General features: G+C 36.8%; 1 protein-coding gene across 1 annotated transcript in view; it reads right to left on the bottom strand.

The window, feature by feature from the left end:
- Nucleotides 1-22,681, bottom strand: part of ppp3cb (protein phosphatase 3, catalytic subunit, beta isozyme) — a 45,881-nt gene that overhangs the window by 22,212 nt on the left and 988 nt on the right.

Here is a 22,681-nt window from a genome sequence, read left to right as displayed (position 1 = left end):
TAGCATTCAGGCCAGGACGCACAGGACACACTCAATAACACACTTTCAGAGGGCTTCCAGACGACTTTGTGAGGACCTGGACTGACTACACAATTTAGAGGATGGAAACTCAGGTATATCCAACATACTCTACTAAAATATAATGCTAAATAATACTATACTGTTGATTCTAAGTGAACAGGCTTACATTTTTCAAATTGTAGAGGACAAAACAAGTGAAAAATCCCATAGATCAACTTGAGGGTGGGCCAACATACCTATGCATACCAGTAAATGTTAATGTAATTACACATTAAAACACTAACACATTGACTAGAATTTCTAAACAGCTTACTTACAGTTGTTTCAACCTATTTTATTAGGATTTTGCAGTCACCATGATCAGTCAAAATGGACCATTTTTATGGAATATTGCAGTATTTATTATAAATGATTTATCCACGCACATCTTTTTTTCAAAATTCATGTTGCTTTGTAATCTTTAAACAAAATAACTTCCCCTCCCTCTTGCAGTGACATCTCTTCTCTGATGATGTGTTTACTGGCGTGAGGGCGGGGCAACCTGTCACTCACATGAGATCCACCAATAGCAAACCACAACCATCCAACCAATACCCTGTGAAAATTGAGTCCCACACTACATTTCTTTTCTTGTTTGAGAAGCCGATTCACTCAAGATATATGTCATAATGGGAAACAAAAATTCGGCCCGAACCCAGAGTACTCCCCCCGTATGTAAATGGCAAGGACTAGAAGGGGTGGTGGAGGGATGCTGTTAAATGGATTTACCAATGGATTGAGGTGAGACTGCTGAATCTATATACCCCTCTTATTGTTGATTGCTGAGTGCTCTCCACCCGTGTTAATTATCTGAACGCGCTCCTCCCGAACTTTGTTGATAAAACATCATTTCATGCCGACTTTAACATTACAAATACTAATTTCACTTTTATTTGTGAGGTTATGTAAAGAAAAATGCTCATCAACATATCCAGACATGGCAATGCAATCATTTTGTGCATGCATTTCCAAATATTTTTCAAATAGATTTGAATATACTCATAGTAAAGTAAATCTCTTTAATATCTCAATTGTTTCTTGTAGACTGAAATCATATGAAATCGAGAGCAAAGGAAGATTTAAAGGGATAGTTCACCCAAAAATGAAAATTCTGTCAGTAATTACTCACCTCATGTCGTTCCAAACCCGTAAGACTTTCGTTCATCTTCGGAATACAAATAAAGATGTTTTTGATGAAATCTGAGAGCTTTCTGTCCCTCCATTGACAGTCTACGCAACTACCACTTTGAACCTTAAAAAAGTTTATAAAGAGATTTTAAAACTAATCCATATTAATTGTGAGGTTTAGTCTACATTTTCTGAAGAGACTCGATCGCGTTATATCCTCCTGAGACCCAGAAAAAAAAAGTTTTTTGAATTTAGTTTTTTTCCATGTCATCACACTGTTTAGAGCACAATAAACAAATGGTAAAAAAACATATATATAAAATAATATTTTATTCATACGTTATGCTATGTCCTCTGTAGTGGACGCCAGGACTAAGTTGTTTAAAAAATAAAATGACATGAAATTATATGTATAGGCAAAAACAATGGGATTTTTTTTTCAATCACCAATACATTTTGGGGTTTCAGGATTTTTTCAACCAAAATTTGTATAAAGATTATTCTCAACTATGTTATGAAAGAAATAATGGAATGAATTGATACACCATTTTACTTTTTGCAATATGTGGGTAAAATGGCCATAAGTTAATATTCCCATTCAATGCAATGTATCTATACACTGTATCTAATTTGCACATTAATGTGTTCTGGGAGCAACATTTAATGAAAGAATAAAGGGTAATAATTGGAGTAATAATTGGCAACATTTTAATAATAATATCTAACATTTCATAGGAATATTGATGTATAATTTATTTCCATATTCACTTGTTGTGTCTCCCAGAATGCCTGATAAACATGATTTTAGTCCTGATGTCCTCTACAGTGGACACGTTTGAAATCAATGCCCTGTTCTGTAACAGAAAGTTTTTTTTTTTTTTTAAACCCCTTAACATTTTCCTGAGATGTTGTTTTATGAAATACAATTTGAAAAGTAGTCCAATTTATATTATAATTACACTATATTATCATATTTCCATAAGAATGCTACATTTGATCACTAAATTAATGTCAGACATTTTTAAAGACCAAGGAGAAGTTGTTTTCATGGTGAAACCTCCAAACATTTGGTATCTCTGAAAAGTCCTGAATGTGCTCTTTACAGGACACCCAGGTTGTGTCATGTGACATGTATGATGTCAGAGAAATTCACTAAAATATAATGTCCACTACAGTGGACAAAAGTCTATTCTTGGGTCCCAGGAGGATATGATGAACAGATTGAATTTAGGTTTTTATTCACATTAGCAGTAACGTTCATCAGCTCACACATCAGTTAAGCTCAATGTTCGCTTGACGTGCGAGAACCAATGAGGTTCATTCTCGTGTTACGCAGCACGTTTGAGCTTCTGCAAGAACCAATGAGGTTCATTCTCATTTGTCATTCTTCATTCGTATTCCGAAGATGAACGAAAGTCTTACGGGTTTGGAACGACATGAGGGCGAGAAATAAATGACCGAATTTTCCTTTTTGGGTGAACTATCTAAGGCTGACAAAAAAGACAAAAAGTCTGTAAAAAGGTGAAATGAGAGCAAAACTGTGGCAAAGTGTTACTGGGCAACAGCAGCCAGAGGTTGGCATGCCACCAGTGAAGCGCATCACACACACACACACACTGAGTCATATCAGCCCACATGCTAACCCATTTCTACATCCAAAAAATGTGTTTTCAAAAACTTCTTTTTCAGCCTGTATTCAAGAGTTTGAGCCGCGCCGCAGACGTGCTGCAGCATCCAAAACAATAACTGTGAAGAAGATGAATTCAGTCAGGTAACATTTACATATTTCAGAAACAGAGGAATGGAGTATAAAGAGCAAAGTTTCATTGCTCAGAGGTTGCTCTTTTGTTACATTGAAGTATTAACTTTGTCTCAGAAGTTTTTTTCTAATATTTCTTGGGAGAAATAAAAATGGACACAAATGAGACAAAGGTTGACAGAGAAAGTATAGAGCTATATAATGAATGTGGATTGTAAAGTTCAGATCATATGATCTTCAGAGTGTGTTCACGCTTGGCAGGTTTGGCTCAATTAAAACGAACCCTGGTGCGATTGCTCTGCTAGTGCAGTTCATTTGATTAAGTGTGAACGCTGTCATCCGAACCCTGGTGTGCACCAAACAAGCGGACCGAGACACATTTTCAAACTCTGCCGTGGTTTGACTGAAATATGAACGCAACATGGATTTGGATGAGGAATATTTAAGTTTATAATCAAATCTCTGGCTTTTGATTGGAGAACATCACGAATGAGAGCTCTTTAATATCTTAGTTGTTTCTCGATGAGATAAATCGAGAGCAAAAGTATTTTGCTTATGTCTGCTGCCTCTCAGTTGTTTTCCCACATGTGTCTCCGTTTCAGAAGAGACATCGACAATGTCTAAATGAATCTGGGATGAAGATTTGTAATAGCATTGAATAGTGCCTGAGTTTTTGAAGCTCCAAAAACCGCATCCCATCCATCATAAGATGAATCCATTCGGCTCCAGGGTGTAAATAAATGCCTTCTGAAGCGAAGCAATAGGTTTTTGAAAGAAAAATATTCATATTTACAACTTTATAGAATCACTGGCTTCCGGCAACAGCCGTACGTGTGTTTACGAGAGAGTTGTGTTCCGGCGGTCGGGTGACCTCTGACCCGACGTATGACTGGCGTAGGCACAGCGTAAGCTTAGGTGAGAATTGACGCCTCTCGCGAAAACCACATAACTCTCTTGTGAACTTGCGTACGGCCGTTACCGGAAGCCAGTGATTATAGTTTATAAAGTTTTAAAGGTCCCGTTCTTTGCGATTCCATTTTTCGAACTTTAATTGTGTGTAATGTTGCTGTTAGAGCATAAATAATACCTGTAAAATTATAAAGCTCAAAGTTCAATGCCTAGCGAGATATTTTATTTAACAGAAGTCCCCTTTCAAAGCATACAGCGAACGGCCGGTTTGGACTACATCCCTCTACTTCCTTTTTTAATGACGTAACTAGAACAGGTTTTTTTTACTAATCTCCGCCCACAGGAATACACAAAAAAAGGGGGCGTGGTCTTGTTGCGCTCCCACGGAGAAGAAGCACATGCATCTCCAATTTATGGAAAGAGGCGTGACCTTTCCGGGCAACATGCGATAAGCTGCTGTCCAATCACAACACAGGAACCGCTGGCACAATCAGAACTCGTTAGGTATTTCTGAAGGAGGGACTTCATAGAACAAGGAAGTCATCGGCCCGTTTTTTGGACAGTGAAAACAGCGGTATACAGATAAGTAAATTGTGTGAAAAATACTGTTTTTTTACACGCGAAACATGAACACATGTTATATTGCACACTGTAAACACAATCAAAGCTTCAACAAAACGAAGAACGGGACCTTTAAATATAGATATTTTTCTTACAAAAATGGTTTCACTTCAGAAGGCATTTATTAACCCGCTGGATTCGTATGGATTACTTTTATGATGGATGGATGCGCTTTTTGGAGCTTCAAACACTATTAAAGCTGAGAAGAGCCAGGATATTTTTTAATATAACTCTGATTGTGTTCTGCTGAAAGAAGAAAGTCATTTACACCTATGGCTTGAGGGTGAATAAATTATGGGATAATTTTCATTTTTTGGGTGTACTATTTGTATTTTCTCCTTATATAGAATGTTTTAGCAGAAAGTGTTCTTCAAAATTGATTTAATTGATTCTTTTTTTAGAGTATATGAGCAATAAAATCTTTTCTGAGTTATCTGAGTATGATTCTGGTCAAATATATAGAACATAGTTTGAGCTGCTGTTGAGATCTCTTCTAAAACACATGTCTGAAGTGAAACATGTGTGAGATAACTAGGGTCTTTTTCTAAGGAGAAACATCTGAGAAGAAGAAGATTCTCCATTTATTCTTCATTTAATCCCAATCCAGTCTAGGAAAAACATTTGATCTATCAAAGAGACGTCATCTGTGATTTTCCTTTCCTGCTGATCAGAACATGAAGTTTGGACAAGCTTCAGAATGAGCGTCCTGAGAATCTGATCTCCTCTGTATATGATTTGTTATTGTATGTGTGTACAGTATGAGTGTGTGCGTGTCTTTATTTAGCAGTATGGGTGTATTATTGAAGTGCAGTATGCAGCAGAGATATCTTACATAACACTGTCTCCTCAGGCAAGTGCACTGCTCTCTCTCACACACACACACACACACACACACACACACACTGCCGACTCCACAAGCATTCACATGCACGTGATAAATGCACACGCGCGCTCATTTGAAGAGAAATGAAATAAATGCACGACTCGTACAAAATGTTCATAAATAAACCAGACATGTGAATGCAATTATTTTGTGCATGCATTTTCCAAATATTTTTCAAAAAGACACGAAAATACTCAGAGAAAATAATTTCTATATAACCTCTTTAACCTCTCAACTGCTTCACCAAGAGGGAATCAGATAAATTGCAGAGCAAATAAAGGCCCTGTTTACACCTGGTATTAAGATGCGTTTTGGTCGATCGGATCACAAGTTACGACTCCAAATACAGGTTTAAACGGGGTCTAAAACGATTTGAGCTTGTCCATTTTGGTTCACTTCCAGAGGTAGTCGTTCAAACAGCCACAAAAGACGCCTACTCTCCGCCTACTGACCTAATGCGTGAACATTATGGGAAGTGCTTTAAACTTTGTCGACTAAAGACCCAGTTTGGTTTGAAGATGAAAAATGTACCAAGCACAATGTTCTCGCACCATTCCAGTGATTTCTATCACACACTCACCGTGTTCGGCACCGACTCGCGGCTGTCAGAGCAGAAACGAAAGCTTCTGTCGTCTCCGGGCGCATTTATATGTACATTTTGTCCATTACATGGAAAGATCTGAAAAAGCCCATGCATGTCCCCGCCCATAGACCTTCTCCTCGAAGAAATCAGGACAGAAGTGGTTGAAAGTGGTCAAAAGAGACGGATTTAACACCAGGTGTAAACGGGTATGTGTCTTCCTCGTCCACTTGTGATCCGATTTACCAAAAAGCAGGTGTAAACCGAGCCAGAGACCCCAGTGTTCTCACACGTGTCTCCTCTAGAGATCTTAACAACGTCTCAAACTCTGGCCAAGATACCAAAGTCTGCAATACAATGAGATTCAATATCAACTCTCATATATTTCTCATCAAATTCTTCCAGGATCAAATGATCTACCCACATTAATTTTAGCTCTGTAATCTTACTCCATGTCAACAACCGTCTCATTTGTGTCCATTTCGATTTCTCCTAAGGAATTATGGGAGAACCATCTGAGGTAAAGCTGATACTTAAAACGGTCATAACTGAGAAATTGCAAACTCTGAGCAATAACATTTTCCTCTGGGTATCTAAAACACTTACAGCAACACACACACACACACACACACACACAGTCCAGATATTTGCATGCATTCCTTCTGAATAAGCACATACTGTACGCTGTCCTCTGTCTGAACATGAGAGTAATTACTGTTGTCATGGACACAGTCATACAGTGACGGGCTTTACACGCCCTCTCGTGTCAACAAACACACATGTGGTGCATCTTTTCACAAGCATTTTAATGTAAATAAACATGTTGGATTATGAACCACAAGATTGAAATGAAACTCCATGAATCATTGATCAGAGAATGGGATGAACATGCGCGAAACAATGTGAGCTAAATATAAACACGACTGTTGCAGAGATGCAGCTCAGGCCTAAACAATAAACACAAGTATAGTTGACGTATAATGTGTCGTGGAGCTTTATCTCTCTCTCACTCGTGTGTGTGTGTGTGTGTGTGTGTGTATATATATATATATATATATATATATATGTAGTGTGTGTGTGTGTGTGTGTGTGTGTGTTTACAACCCAAATGATACAATAAGCCTAAGCTGATAAATGGTTTGATGATAAATTATTTAAATTCTATACTATTTTGTCTAAAATCAAAAAACAAAAATTTTAAACAAACTGAATTTTGTGAATTTCGGCATCACATTATTATTACAGAATGAAAAATGCATATTCATTTTGATAAAAAAATGTTCACTATTTTTAATCACTTTTTTTTTACTTCAGTAGTTCATTTTAATTGTTATGACGTGAATTTATTTTTTAAGTACAAATATTCCATGTAGACCCTAATTTTTTTTTTTTTAAAGCTGATCATTATTTTCATTATGGTCAATAAATGATAAATAGCTAATATTAAAACTATACTATTAATTCAAAATCAACCATTTTAAATGCTGAATTTAGGCATCACAGCATTACAATGTACAAATCGAAAAATGCATATTTTTGAGATAACTTTAGAGTAATTTTTTTTTTAACTTTAGAGCTCATTTATTTTTATCACTTTTCTTCAGTAATTCATTTTAAATGGTCCTGCATTGAGGCAATACATTTTTTTAAAATACAAATATTCCATGTAGACAAGTAATCCTCAATTAATGAAAAGCTAAAAGCTTATAAAAGCACCAAGCAAAAAAATATATATTTAAAAGAAAATCTATAAAAATAAATAAAAACAAATAGACAAAATGCAGCTTAAAATAGGATACGCAAGACATGGTATTTCTACCCAGTACCCACATACACATTTTCACCTATTGTGATCAGCAGTGTCAATACAGAGTCACCATCTGCTCTGTGTCAACAGTGGTGTTGACCTTTGAACTCTATGGAAAGTTAATATCAGCATTTCATGAATACTAGCTGCGGCTTTATTTTATTTTCTCTGTCAAATTTCCTTCTTGCCCTTTCACAGCCTGTAAGCTCTCCGTGTGTGTGTGTGTGTGTGTGTGTGTGTGTGTGTGTGTGTGTCTGAGTGATGGAGCAGGTCAGGGCAGGACAAGCAATGGCAGTGTGAGGTCAGGATAACTGACCCGTGTGTGTGTGTGTGTCTGTGTGTGTGTGTGTGTGTGTGTGTGTGTGTGTGTGTGTGTGTGTGTCTGTGTGTGTGTGTGACACCCTCCAGCTGCTGAGACAGATGCCGAGACTCCTTTTGAATCTACTAGAGACTCAAGAAAAAATGCCAGACCAAACACACACACACACACACACTCACACTGATCTTTGGCTCTCACTCAAATGCACACGCAAAAGCATTTGCAAACAAACAAAAAACATTTCTGACTGCTCACATCTCATTTCTGGCAGATATTTCTCTGACTTCTACTGAGTTTGGTTATCATGGCTTCCCCATATTCTGTCATTTACTCACTCTCATGTCGTCAAACCTGTATATCTTACTTTCTTACACTAAACAGAAAAGGAGACAGTGTTTACACTGCTATTTTCCATATAATGAAAGCATACAGAGACCATCTAAAATAAAAGGATATGAAAAGATATAAAAAGGAGGAGGAAAGCACATGTGGTTCCATTTGAGGGTGGTTCATATTACCGTCTAAAGCTTAAAGTGTAACTTCGCCCATTTTCAACCTGCCTTGTATTGTTACAATGTCGGTAGTCTGTGTAAATGAACAATGTTTACTCGTTCTCGTGTTACCTGGACCGAGATATTCACGTATATTTGTCACCAAAGGACTTTTGACAACTCCAGGGCTTTTGTGAAGACTACAGATTATACAGATTATACTTCTGCGGCATTCTCTTCGTATTTATGATTCTTTGCAGCCTTTAGTATTGTGGTTGTCAAACATTAGTGGAACTATGGTTAATATGATTAACTATGGTTTGATATTTTGTTATACACTATCGTTTAAAAGTTTAGTTCAGTAAGATTTTTTAAAGAAAATTACGTTACAGAGGTTAGTTAAAACAAAAGTTAAGACATTTATAATGTTACAAAAGATTTATATTTCAAATAAATGCTAATCTTTTTGATCATCAAAGAATCCTGAAAACAAATGTATCATGATTTCCACAAAAATATTAAGCAGCGCTGTTTTCAACATTGATTATAATAAGAAATGTTTCTTGAGCAGCAAATCAGCATATTAGAATGATTTCTGAAGGATCATGTGACACTGCTGAATGATGCTGCAATTCCAATTTGCCATCACAAATTGCTACAAATATTTAAATATATTAAATTGTTATAATATTTCACAATATTACTGCTGTTTTTATCAAACAAATGCAGCCTTGGTGAGCAGAAGAGACTTCTTTCAAAATCATTTTAATAATCTTACCAACCTATAATGCATATGAAATAACGCAATGAAATTCATACATTTTTTATGGTTGACTTCAGTATCCGAATACATTTTGGGGCCACTGTATCTGTATGGCAGTTAAACTTGTTATTTCAGCTAAAATTGTGCTGAAAGAACAAGTCAGTGGTTGACTCTGAAGAATGTGACAGTATATTGAATCAACAGAGATGAGAGTAGCTCTCATGAAGGAATGAGCTTAGGGATGGTCTGAAAACTCACCAGGTTTGTTGAAATACCTAATCTTCAAAGCACAGTTCATACTCAAAAATATAAATTCTGTCATCATTCATTTACTCCCCCAGGAATCCACACCACAACTATAACGATAACGACACAGAGGAACGATATAATTGGAATGTTTTATACAACGTTTTTTTCCAGCTGATGAATGATAAAAACATTGACAGCCAATCAGAATCCACCCTGCGTTAAAGAGCTTGAGCATTTAAAGTGCTAGATGACGAAACTGCAGCACGTGCTTATAATAAACAATGTTATTGTCCGTTGATGTGGACGCAAATATAGTTATCATTCTTAGTGTGAATAGGCCTTAATAATGATGAACCGATGTAAATCCGGTGATGGTGTAAATTAAAATCTTTCTATTTAGTCTCTAAGAAAAGTTAGTTTCACTTAGTTTCACAAAGTTTTTTGTCAAATAATTTTCTACGATTATGTGTGCGAGCTAGCCTGGTTAAAACCAGACCATTCTCATTTGTAACTGAGTTATGGTCTGGCAAAGCATCATAGACAAATCATTTCCAGAGGGGCGTCACCAATGGACGTCGCGGATAGACCTAAACCCAATCAGAGCGATGAAGGAGATGACGTATGCAGAGCGGCGGAGAAACATCTCCGAGTGTTGTTCTTTGCTCGGTTTTTAACTAAAAGGAAACGTTCAAATCGCTTAAAACGAACGCGATAGCTGATTCGAACGAGTGATGTTCGATGGCGGCATCCATCTGTGTAATGTAGGCTACAAAATCTGCTTCAAAATCCCAGCGCTGTCGTCATCGTGTAAAGCCCGCCCCAACGTTTCTGATTGGTGCCTCGATTTCGACGGATTGGAAATGGGCTTGAATGAGATCTTTGCCAGACTAACTTTCAGAGCAAATCTAAATTTGCCGGAAGTTGTTTGGGTTTTCCCAGGCTATGTGCGAGCTCCTCTCCTATGATGAACCGGGATATTCCTTTAAAATGATTTCACGCCTTTTCTGTTCAAAACACCAATCACTAATTTTCTTACACTCTTAAAAATGAAATTTCCAAAAGGAGGTTTTCACAGCAAAGCCATAGAAGAACCTTTTTTTTTGGTTTCCCAGAGACCCTTTCAGTGAACAGTTCTTAAAAGAACCTTTTTTTTTTTCTTAGTGTGAAATGCATTTAAAAAAAATCTAAAGAACCTTTTTTTCACTATAAAGAACCTAATGTGGAATGGAAAGACTCCATGCATGGAGCCACTGATGCTAATAAACAACCTTATGGGACTAACAATGAAATGTTAATGTGATGAACATAGTAGAACAATAATGTGCAGGTGTTTGGTTGAAAATATCTTTCCCTTTTTCTTTCTCTATCCTCCTGCTTCCAGTAGTCAACCTCACCTTGACTCCTTACTGTAAGATACGCTCCTGTCAGAGTAACACTTTCAAACGCCGGGCCACCCTCACACGTTCACAGGCAATGAAGAGGATTGTTCTGCGGATCCATTGAGCCCGCTGGAGCCCCACCAGTGGTAACACAGATAATGGCCTAGAATCATACTTTGGGAAAGTAGGCCGCTGACAGGCTCGCGCTTGTTCCCGGACCCCAGAGGTACGAGAGGAGGGACTCATTCAGGTCACAGCTGTGCTAGAGTCTCTCACTCTTTCTCTCTCTCACTCTTTCCTTCCTGACCGTTCACTCCTGCCCTCACCCCGTCCTGACCCCCAAAAACGGGAAGACAATCACAAAGGTTTGCTGTAGGAGAAACCATCGGCACGCTAGCTCAGCGTTTCACTTCCACACGCGGAGTAGCACCATGAGCGCTCCTTTTTTATAAAGACTCACATTAGCTGAACATTATTCTTTTTTGAAGGGTTTTAGGTCGAAGGGCATGAAAGTTTCACCTGCTTGATGTCACGTGTTCCCCTGCCTTCTGAAGCGAAGCGTTTCTGTAGGAAAAATATCCATATTTATAACTTTATAAACTATAATCATTGGCTTCTGGTAACAGAGTCTAGTTCTGTTGGAAAAGTGACCTCTGACTAGTTGATTGATAATAATACATTACATTGATAATAATTAAACATTGATAATAATAAGAAATACTTCTTGAGGAGCAAGAAGATTTCTGAAGGATCATGTAACAGACTTGAGTAATGGCTTTGGGGAATTCATTTTAAATATTTAAATTCAAATATATTAAAATAGAAAACACTAACAGTTCTTTTAAAATGTCATAATATTTGACAATATACTTGTATTTTTTAATTCAGCCTTGGTGAGCAAAAGAGACTTCTTTAAAAAACATTTTTAAAAATTGTACCAACCCTAAACTATTCTATTTATCTACAAATGAAAACCTCTCCGTTTTCCATTACATAGTAATGCTTACATAGTGTGTGACACCATGGGTCCACTGCAAGTATGGCGTGACATGATACAACAGTCCCAGCAAAGCATTTTAATAAAAAAATCTGTCTACATTGTAAACGTCAGGTTATAGTTGTCACTTGCAAATTATATAGTGAGGATAAACACTTGTCCACTGCAAAAAAAAAAAATCTTTCAATTTCAAAGATCACCTCCATCATGGAAGAGAGAAAGAGTCGGTGAGAAAAGGAAACACAAAAGCAATTAACATGTATCTTTCCATATCAAGTGTAAATTTGTTATATTTATTATGCACTAATACAATAATGTATTGAATGAATGAAAACTGTATCAAAATCCCAAACTCTGAACCCTTTTTTCCAGTTCTAGCATTAGCGTAGTTATTGTGTGCACTCTTGCTCGCCAAATAAGTTTGACTGGGGAAAACCTGGTTATGTTCACTTTGCTAATGACAACTTAAAGAGAGAGCAAAAAAGAAAATGATGTCATAATTTACCTTCATGTCATTCCAAACCTGTATGACTTTTAAACTTTTGTGTTCTAAAGAAATGCAAACATCATGTTTTCAATGACAGGGTAAGTACATGAGGACGCCTATTGTTTTAAGGTGAACTATCTTTTTAAAATATGAGGAAATATTCAGCCTTCACATCTTTGTACTGGTGACAATAAGTTCTGCAGAAGCAGAGTTTCCCATATTCCTAATGAGGTCATACTGGATAATTAGAGATCCCACTGCACAATACAACATTGCTGCTGCAGATATTGTCGGTGGGCTGCTCACTTCTGGCTATGGGGGTGATCGGGGTGGGGTGGCTGAAGTAGGGCAGAGAATTTCAGAGATTTGTGGTGTCGAACAACAAACTAGTGAGATCTGAAGCGGCATATAGCAACCAAAGACCATCAGACACCCACGGTGCCGTTCTAGAAGCACTTCCACTGCACTAACTGCAACATCCTGTAATTAAACTGCTGACAATCTGAAATACATCATCCTGTGATCACACAACCGTGGGACTGCTCTGTTTCAGCCCCCGAGACCTAAAAACGATGGAAGACACATTTTGCTGCGTGTCAGACAGAAGTGTTTTGTTGTTACTACAGGCGAGTCTTAAAAATACAGCCGCCACGTCCTACGACAATCCCATAATTCTGCAAAAAGATGAGACAAAGAGAATGAAAAGGCATGGGAACAGAGAAAACTGACTAAAGAGATGGATAAGAGAAAGGGAGGGAGACTCGCCGGTTAGCGATTGACCCAGATTGGGAGAAGGTAACATAGCATCACATGCCTTCGACGGAGGGATTTTTACAAGCGCCATTTGATGTTGCACAATTAATGCATGCTTCACACATGAAGGCGCCATCTGCACGCACGTGCACAAAAGCGGGAAGCGAGATGACAAACAGGCCAATGAACCAATCAGCAGAGTGAGCTGGGTTGATTGACAGGCCAGATGTGATGAGGTCATACAGCAGTAAATACAGGATGAACAGTCTACGAGATCCCTTCTTCTGGATTTCTGGATCACAGAAGCGTTCCTGCTTTCGCATGGCCTCATTAGGTCTCTGCACTATCCAGTGTGTCCTCTGCGCTCCAAACTTACACCCAAAGAATTTATGTTAAAGAGGCTAAATTTAGTCTCTCATATTCTTTCTCTCTTCCTTTTTCACTCTTCCTCCCAGTTTCACCTTTAGTCTGTTTTGAACCAGATCTACGGATGGGTATCTGTATGTGGCAGCATGTTATTTTTAACCCAGTCCACTTCCTGTGTTGTGCACTAATAATTTCGAATATCCTACAGTTTCCTGCCAGTAACCCTGCTGAATCCTCTTCCAGGTCTAGAGTCAGTTTAAAGTAGCAGTTCTCCCAAAAATTAACAATCTGTTGTTATTTACTCACCCTAGTGTTGTGATAAACCTGTATGATGTCTCTCGAACCCAAAACGAGACATATAAATGGAAAAAATAACAGCATATATACGTTAGGGTTTTGCAATTTGTGAATTTCCGGATAAAAAGTATTTCAATTTAAAATGCGTAAAACAAAAAAATCTCCAGGTTTGCTGTGCTTGTTACAGGGCTGCACAATTTGGCCAAAGATTCAGTGTTTAGATATATGAATATAAAATAATTTTTAATAATCAATCATTATTTACTCACATTAATGTTATGACAAACCTGTATGTTGTTATGTTTTGTTAGCTGAAAAAAAAATGTTCAAGCTGCTTTATGGCCAAAAATAACAGCATGAGGAAGGAATAAAAATCTTATTGCGATTTTTCTGATAAAAAATTGTTGATATATCAAACTTAATAAGTTGATTTATTAATAATAATAATAATAATAGTAAAGAACCAGGTTGGCTGTTCTTATTTGTTGGGCTGCACAATTTGGCCCCAAAATGTTGTGATTATATATCAATATGACTATAATAAAAATGATTAATATTATAATATTTCACTGCAAAATAAAAAGGTATTTATAAAAAAAAATTGGTATTTCATATTACAACTGTACAATTAAAATACCTTTAATCTTCAATTCTTCACTTATAAACGCTAAACCATCAAACATTAATTTGGGTAGAAAACCACAGGGAGCCCTTAACGCTTCTCTTTTGTTGACAACAGCCGGTTTATAAGCACTTCTCATTACAAGTTTGGGAAAATTGTTGGCGTGTATTGCATTTTCAAATGCACACTATAAGTGACCCAAGCTTCATGTGTGGGGAGTTCAGGTGAAGCAGAATTGACTGTAAACCAAGCTGTTCTGAGACACTGAAAACACCATCATGAGCTGTTCGCCTTTCAAAGAACACAGTGGCACGCTTCACTCTGAAAAGCACAGCGCGTATATATTTATTCAATTAAATCGCAGCCATTGCAATATGATAATCACACTGCTATTCTGCACACTGCTAGTGTGAATTTGATTTTTTGTTTCGATTCTTGTGCATCCCTAGGCTAACATACAGGTTTGTAAATACTTGAACAATGCCAGAATTTTGCTGTTAGGAAGTTATGACGTAATTAACTATGTAGTAGCAAGTAACTTAAGTAAAGTTCAAGTAAATTTTTAAATATACTTTATGTAGAAAGTATATATCAATATACAAGAAGTATACTTGTAAGTGTACTGATTCAATACTACTTGGGACGAAATTGGCCCACTTTTTAGTGTATAATAGTATACTTTTGAGTATACTTTAAGTGTAACAGCAACTAGTTTACAACTAAGTTTTTCGTTTGTACTGCAACTAGTGAACTTAAAGTTAAACTTATGATAGTTTACTAGTCAAATACTGGTAGCACATTTTTTAGTTTATGAAAGTACACTTAGAAGTATACTCTCAGTAAACTACTAGTTTAGTAGTTTAATACTGCAAGGATACTTGTAAGTTTTCTTTAAATGAACATAACATTATACTTATATTTATTTATTTTATTTTTTTTGCACTTTAAGTATACTATTATGTTCCTATTTAGGTATTAATGTTTTATACTTGAAATATACCTTTAACTGTACTTTAACTCTTTCCATTTTAAAAACATTTGATTCTAGCTTCATACATGCTTTTTTATCAACACTTGAAAGTTTTATTAAAAAAAGCAACATTTTAAACAAAAAAATCAGAAAAAAATATAATTTTTGTAAAAGACTACGCCCGGAACGATAATCAAAACACAAATGGAGTAGATCGAGTCCATCAAAGCTTCAGTCGGTTCCTCTTCATGGGTCGACATTTCATTCACTAACGCTAGGCAGTTTTACTTATATGCTGTTTACATTTTCATGATCGCATTATTTTACTTTTGCATAAACAATCTTTTATCGCTTGTTTCTGCTTCTTCTTCACCTGTGTTTTGATTTGGAGATTCTGTACTCTTTCAGAAGATGTGTAATAGTGCCCCATCGCATTACAGTGAAAACACGGATAGCCTGAAAATTTAGTCAATGGCGGGGAAAGAGTCAAATAGATTTGATGTACACTACCAGTGGACTAGCCTACACAAAAATTCAGATACTCAGAATTATAAACATCTGTTTTCTTTACAAATCAACATTTTCAAACAGTGTAAGTTTATGTACAACTATATGAAAAGTAGAATAGCCTACTTAATTATACTTTTAAGTATATCTCGATCAAAAGATTGAGTACAAGTATAGGCCAAATAGGCAATACTTGTATAACTCAAGTATACTTAAGTGTAATTTTAAGTATATTTCTAAAGTGTCACGGTTTGCTTGTGTAAACAGGACGAAGACGAAGGAGCAAAAAGATAACAGTCTTTTAATGACAAAGCTCAAGAGAAAAGGAAGATATCAAAACTACACACAACATAACACAAACGAGAACGGACCAGGAATACAGGATAACACAGGTGTGAACACCGGTATATACACAGTAAATAACAATATAACTAATGAGACTACAGGTGAACTAAATGACTAATCAGACAACTAAGGAAAACACAAGGGAAACACAATGAAATGAACATAACTCTGACACTGAGAAGTACATAAAGTATATTTCTGAGCAGAATATAAAGTATATTACGTTCTTATTTTTAGTTTAAAAAAAGTATACTAAAGCACACTTGAATAAACTTCTTTTTTGTAAGGGAAGGTGAGCCGGAAGTCCTATCCAGGGCATAGATGACCATCCTACAGCGTGCATGTGAGAGAGAGACATAGATAGCGGTGTGTGAAGGTTGTCAAGCGTGTGAGCGTTCTTTATTACACATACATCTGTATGTATCGGTGTGTGTGCATGCTCAAGTTAACATCTCTAGTGACCCATAACATATGTGTGTGCCTGTGTGTGTTTGTGCATCTGTGTGGGAGGAAACAGTTTTCATCATTCTCCTGCAGTCCTGTATCACCACATTTGAAGCGAGATTGCCTCTCTCTCTCTTTCCCGCTCTCTCTCCATTGCATCATTCAGGTGGGCGATGAAGTTGATTAGCTCAGTATCTGGTTAGATGGGCAGCACTTTAGTCATGTATAAAAGGCATTCTCACATGCATGAAAGCAGAACCGTAGTGTGTGACCCCGGCTACTTTCGGAAATAGCATACTACAATATACTACTCTTACTATTTCTGCAGTATGCAGGATATATGCTGCATAAAGCATGCACATTTTCAACTACATTTGCCAAAATGTGCAGTAAACAACAATACCGCAATGCACTGGGCACTATATCCCACAATGCACTGTGCTCAACTTGGCTCTAAAATTTGATTAAAAATGCTAAATAACTCACTGTATGCTGCCTTCAAGTCATGTAAGAATGATTGTATTCGCAAAATGAGCATTCGTGAACACCACTTTCAATTCGTAAAGCTGGGGCATGTAAATTTTATAAATCATGGTGGAAACTAATTATTAAACTACTACGTATTGGTTATAATAAGTAATTGTGAAGGTTTTCTGTACGCTTTTTATTTCTGCACATTTTGTGCGTTCTAAATAAAGAAGAGCGATAAAGCGTGCTCATTTAGGCGCTTGAAGCAACAGGCTTGTGCGTCAAAGCATTTCCCATCATTCCCAGCATCCATTACAAAACTATATGCATTTTTTACTTTAAAACATATTTGTCAATAGTGAAATCAAAAGAATTTTGAAATTGGCCAATGCATCTATTTTTACCCCAACCAAAATCACTAAAACGAACACATTAACGCAATCACATCGCTATCTTCCAGACTACAGGAACATCCTATGAGGATTAAACATGCATGTAATGAGGTCATGTGACAAGAAACTGCAATGCACAAAATGCATTCTAGTCCTGTCTTCTAAATAAAAGAGCAAATTGGCGTTGGAAGCTCTGGCTTTCCATACAAAGGAATTCAATTGGAATTCAAATAAATAGGAGTTGGTCTTGCTAGCCTGAAACAGCTGTCCGGAGATATTGCAAAGATGGCCGCCAAGTGAACTGACTTTCCTTAAAGTCGGTATGAAACGGAAGTTTTGATTGCATTTTCTTCCCTATTGTGACGTATATACGAGTGAAACGGCTTCTCAAACAAGAAAAAATGTAAGGTGTGGAATTGTTTGGTTGGTTGTGGTTTGCTATTGCTATGACGTCATGTGAGTGACAGGTTGCCCTGCCCCCGTGTCGTCAGAGAAGACAAGAGAGGGAGGGGAAATTATTTTGATTAAAAATTACAATGAATTGAAGAAAATAAATAATGATGTGCATGGATAAATCATTTATAATAAATACTATAATATTCCATTTAAAAAAAAGACTGATCAGTTTTGATTTCATGGTGACTTTAAATAGCTGCCAATTTTCAGTGTATACTGTGCAGTGTGCAGTGCTCCAGAATTCTATTCCTAACGTTTGCCTGTGTGCGAGAGAAAGAGATTGCTGGGACACAAGCGCATGCACATCCATCCATCTATCTGCTGTCAAGTGCCTAATTCCCCGTCTCTCCCACTTCTCATCCTCCGCACTTTTCACACATTCCCCCTCTCTTTTCTTTCACCTGCTCCCGTTTCATTTATCACCAGGCTCATGTCAACACTCTCTCTTAGATTCTGTGTCGGGCTTTAACATCTCGCTCGTGTTGCGTGTCGGTGCTCAGCAGGAGGCATGCATGAATTAACACAGACACACAATCTGGAGAAAATGTTGATCTTTGAAGTCGTTTCGATAATGCCTTGAACGTGTATTTCTGACTGCGTGCAAATAATATATTTCTGTTTTAAAACCTCCTAGGGGCCAAGGACACCTATTAGTACCAATCATAAAAAATACACTATGATGCAATTAGAATAATCTAGTCATTATTGTCGCATTACTACATTCCTTCAGGAGACAGATGGCAGTGAGGCGCATTTTGTCTCGCAGAGAATGCAGCGCATAATAACTTGTGGAAATGAGCAAATTCATCTCAAGCACTCTACTCGCTTACTCACTTTGTGTGTCTCTAGCATGTCATCTTCCATGCACCACTTTTACTCTGCTACTCCCTATAGAAAAATTTGCAAAAAGTACTATGGTGTTACCATGTTTTTATGGACTATGGTAATACTATGATATCTTGGATCAACATCTAAATAATGCCAAGCATTCCATACTACAAAATATTGGACATTGGTACCACAGTATTACCGTAGTTTGTAGATTAAAATGTATTTTAAAAAACATGGTAATACTTTGTTTGACATGGTATTCTTTGAAGTTTCTTGGAGTAACATGTAACCAATTATCCCAAGCACACCATCTTCTTCACTAAAAACACCATTATCATGTTTGTTAAGTGCAATGCAAGTGTATTGCCATGTTTTTTTTTTCTGGACACTGCAATATAGTAATATTTTGGGGGTTTTTTTGACATGGTACAGCTATTACTATGATTATATTGGAGCAACATCTAAATAATTATATCAATCATCCCATATTGGACACGGTTACTATAGTATTACCATGGTTTCAAGACTAGGACACATACAAAATATTATGGTAATGCCATGAAGTTTATTGGAGTAGCAAGTACATAATTATCCCAAACACAACATCTTCACTAAAATACTATAGCATGATCATGCTTTTTAAGTGAAATGCAATGGGATTGGCAGGTTTTTGGGCATGCACCATAGTACAGTATATTTCTTATTTGTATCATCATCATGGTAATACCAAGATATTTTTACAGTCCTGTGCAAATAGTTCTCAATAAATATTCCAAGCCTTACAAACAAGTAGTGTGGCAATACCATTGTGCAGTGATGGTTTCAGATAATAATAATAATAATATTACAGTACTTTGAAATATATCATAGCACTGAAATTCATGTACCATGGTATACATGGTACTTCAAAGAATACCATGGTAATACAATTGTGCATGTCCAAAATATCATGGAAGTACCATGGTGCTTTTTGGTACATTTTAAGTGTAACAAACCCGTACCGTTGTAACGTCATGCTTTTTTAAACATGGTAGCATGTTTCTTGATTTTTGGACATGATGTACTATGGTAATACAATAGTACTGTTTGGCCTACATTGGAGTATATGTAAATACCATGCAATATATGCACATATACAGTATATGAAAGTACCATGGTATTACCATCTTATACACTGTATCATGGATACACCACAGGATACTTTTCCCCTAAAGGTTTCCTGAACAATCAAGCATTTTCACACTTCAGCTGCATCCTAATACCTTTCTCACCTTCACACCAGCTGCTTTGCTTTCCTCGTACACCAGCTTCTGGACACGCTCTCACACAGACCTTCCCGAAAGCTTATAACCCAGCATACCTAACGGTTAATATTACATAAATGTGACACATATGCCACACTATGATTATTTAATGCAGAATGGCATATGTTGCTAAATAATTACAGGCGGCCACACTCCAGGGTTAAGGAAAAGCCCTTTACAATACCCACCACATCTCTCTCTCTCTCTGTCCAAACGTCCCTTGCTCTACACAGTACGGTGGTCCAAAGCATGCCTCCCCTGTCCGCTCTTATTGTCTTCCATAATCCAAACAAATTCCAGTGTTGATCACATACACACAGGAAACAGATGCCTTCAGGCAGCTTTTGAGCATGCACAGCCATCGCTGACGTCTAATTAACCCCTCTCTCTACTAACCGCCCACACTATACATCCACATCCACATATCCCAGCATCCAGTGATGCTCTAATGCCCACATCCTCTCTTTATGGCCTTTTTTGTGGGTTTTATTTTATCATATATTTTTTTCTTGCAAAAACTAAATACAAAAATGGCTGTAAGCACTGATTGGTATTGCCATTTATGATGGGTTTGCATTAACGTATTTACTCATCATCATCACATGAAATATATAGTACTGCAATGCACTGAAATGCAACTTGCTTCCTGCAATAACGTTTAGCTTTTATGCCTTTGGGATTTCTGCAGGCACTAGATGCAGAGCATCCTCTGTGTGCAGCCTTGTTTACAGTGTGTAACGCTGTACCAACGAATCGATAAACTGCTTCGGAATGATAGACTAACATACCCTCATAGGCCATCTATGCAAGGATGTCCATGTCAGTGCACGAGCTGACATTGCGAGCATCTCAGCGCATTTCCCCCGCATGACAAGAGGCATGCAAGGGCTCGAGGCATTGCACATTTTACATAATTACACGCACAATCGATAAGTTAACAATCATCTCGTTATCCGAGTGCTGCTATCCGACAAGCGCGCGCACTGACATTGGAGTAAAAGATGCGTATAGGCGAGCACAAGGAGATGCATACAATAATGCAGGAATGCAATGCAAAAGCCACGCTACCTTTAAGTCGTCCTTTCGCTGTCATCCTCAAACTGCCAAAAATATTTCATTGGATCGAGATGTTAATCTCTCTCTTGCTCTCCTCCCCCCTGTATCTCTCTCTCTCTCTCTCTCTCTCTCTCTGGGGTAACCTGGCACTGTATAACAGTTCATCTATCCGCCAGCAGGCGCGCGCAGCCATCGATGCTCCACATATGTGGCAAGCCGGTTTACCATTTATTATTTAAAACGTTTGTCTAGATTTATGTTTCTTGTATTTATTTTTAATTGCTATGTGCATAAATTCAGTGTAAAAGTTATATACTGTAGATACAAGTACTTATTCCATTAGTTACTAGTGTCTAGCTTCACATTACTGCACGGGTACAATGGGGCTAAACAGGCACACCTTAAGAAAAATGTGCTTTTCTCTACGCCGTCGCCCATAATGTATGATTGAAGAAATGGAACAACAGAATTATCTCATAAAAGTGGTTTGTTTCTTTAAAAATCGTATAAATGTATATTTTTTATAGCCTACATTTTGCCCAGGTTAAAAGATACAAATACTTTGGCTAAAAATAATATGTTTTTAATAATGTCTAAGTTAATACTTGTTCAAAACAATCACTTTAGCAAAGTTTGTATTCATTTCTATTTATTTTGATAAATAAAATAATTCCTTTTTGCTCAATAGAAATATTAAAATTCATTAAAATACGTTCATTTTAAAATTTAGAAACAAAATTATTTTAAAAAAAAACTAAAGGTTCTGAAAGCATTGAATGAGATCCATTCAAATTTAATATAGAATTTTAGTAACAATAAATATGTTTTATTGTATGATTAATATCATGTATATTTTTAAACATGATGATTTCATTATAAATATGGTGATTATCTCTAAGGTGGACAGCCAATTTAATATATATTTTTTATCATATATTTAACCATGTCATGTCAACAAATGGAAAAGTCAGCCAGCTATTTATTATTATGTTAATTATTGTGCCTTTCACCCCAACAGCAGGGGCTTTTTTTACTCCATACCATACTTTTACATATTCTCCCATTATTGAAAAACTAGTTTATTTACTTTGAACAAAACTGAAAATCATTGACAAGACCTTTGTATCAAAATATAGACAATAATTTTATCGATTCTCATTAAACAATCAATATTAGATCAATTTAGCATAGAGTCAACTTTGTGCTGCTGCCCGCAATCGCAGCCAAATTTCCACGTGCATCTTGAAAAGAGGATGTTTTAATAGGAAAGGCAAGGTTTTTCTGTGGCAAGTGTTTGTGCCATCTAGTGGTTTAGAGGAGAATATAATCAAATGCGCCTTTTACCCTGGTGCGCCTTTAGCCCCGTTGTACCCTACATCTTTTTGAGTCACTGGTATACAAGTTGTAAGTAATAATTCTTATCAGTTAACAACAGTGT

The sequence above is a fragment of the Rhinichthys klamathensis genome, unplaced genomic scaffold (genome assembly GCF_029890125.1).
Source record: "Rhinichthys klamathensis goyatoka isolate OS25496 unplaced genomic scaffold, OSU_Roscu_1.1 h1tg000068l_1, whole genome shotgun sequence".
Lineage (NCBI taxonomy): Eukaryota > Metazoa > Chordata > Actinopteri > Cypriniformes > Leuciscidae > Rhinichthys > Rhinichthys klamathensis.
This window is presented reverse-complemented; position numbering and strand designations above follow the sequence as displayed.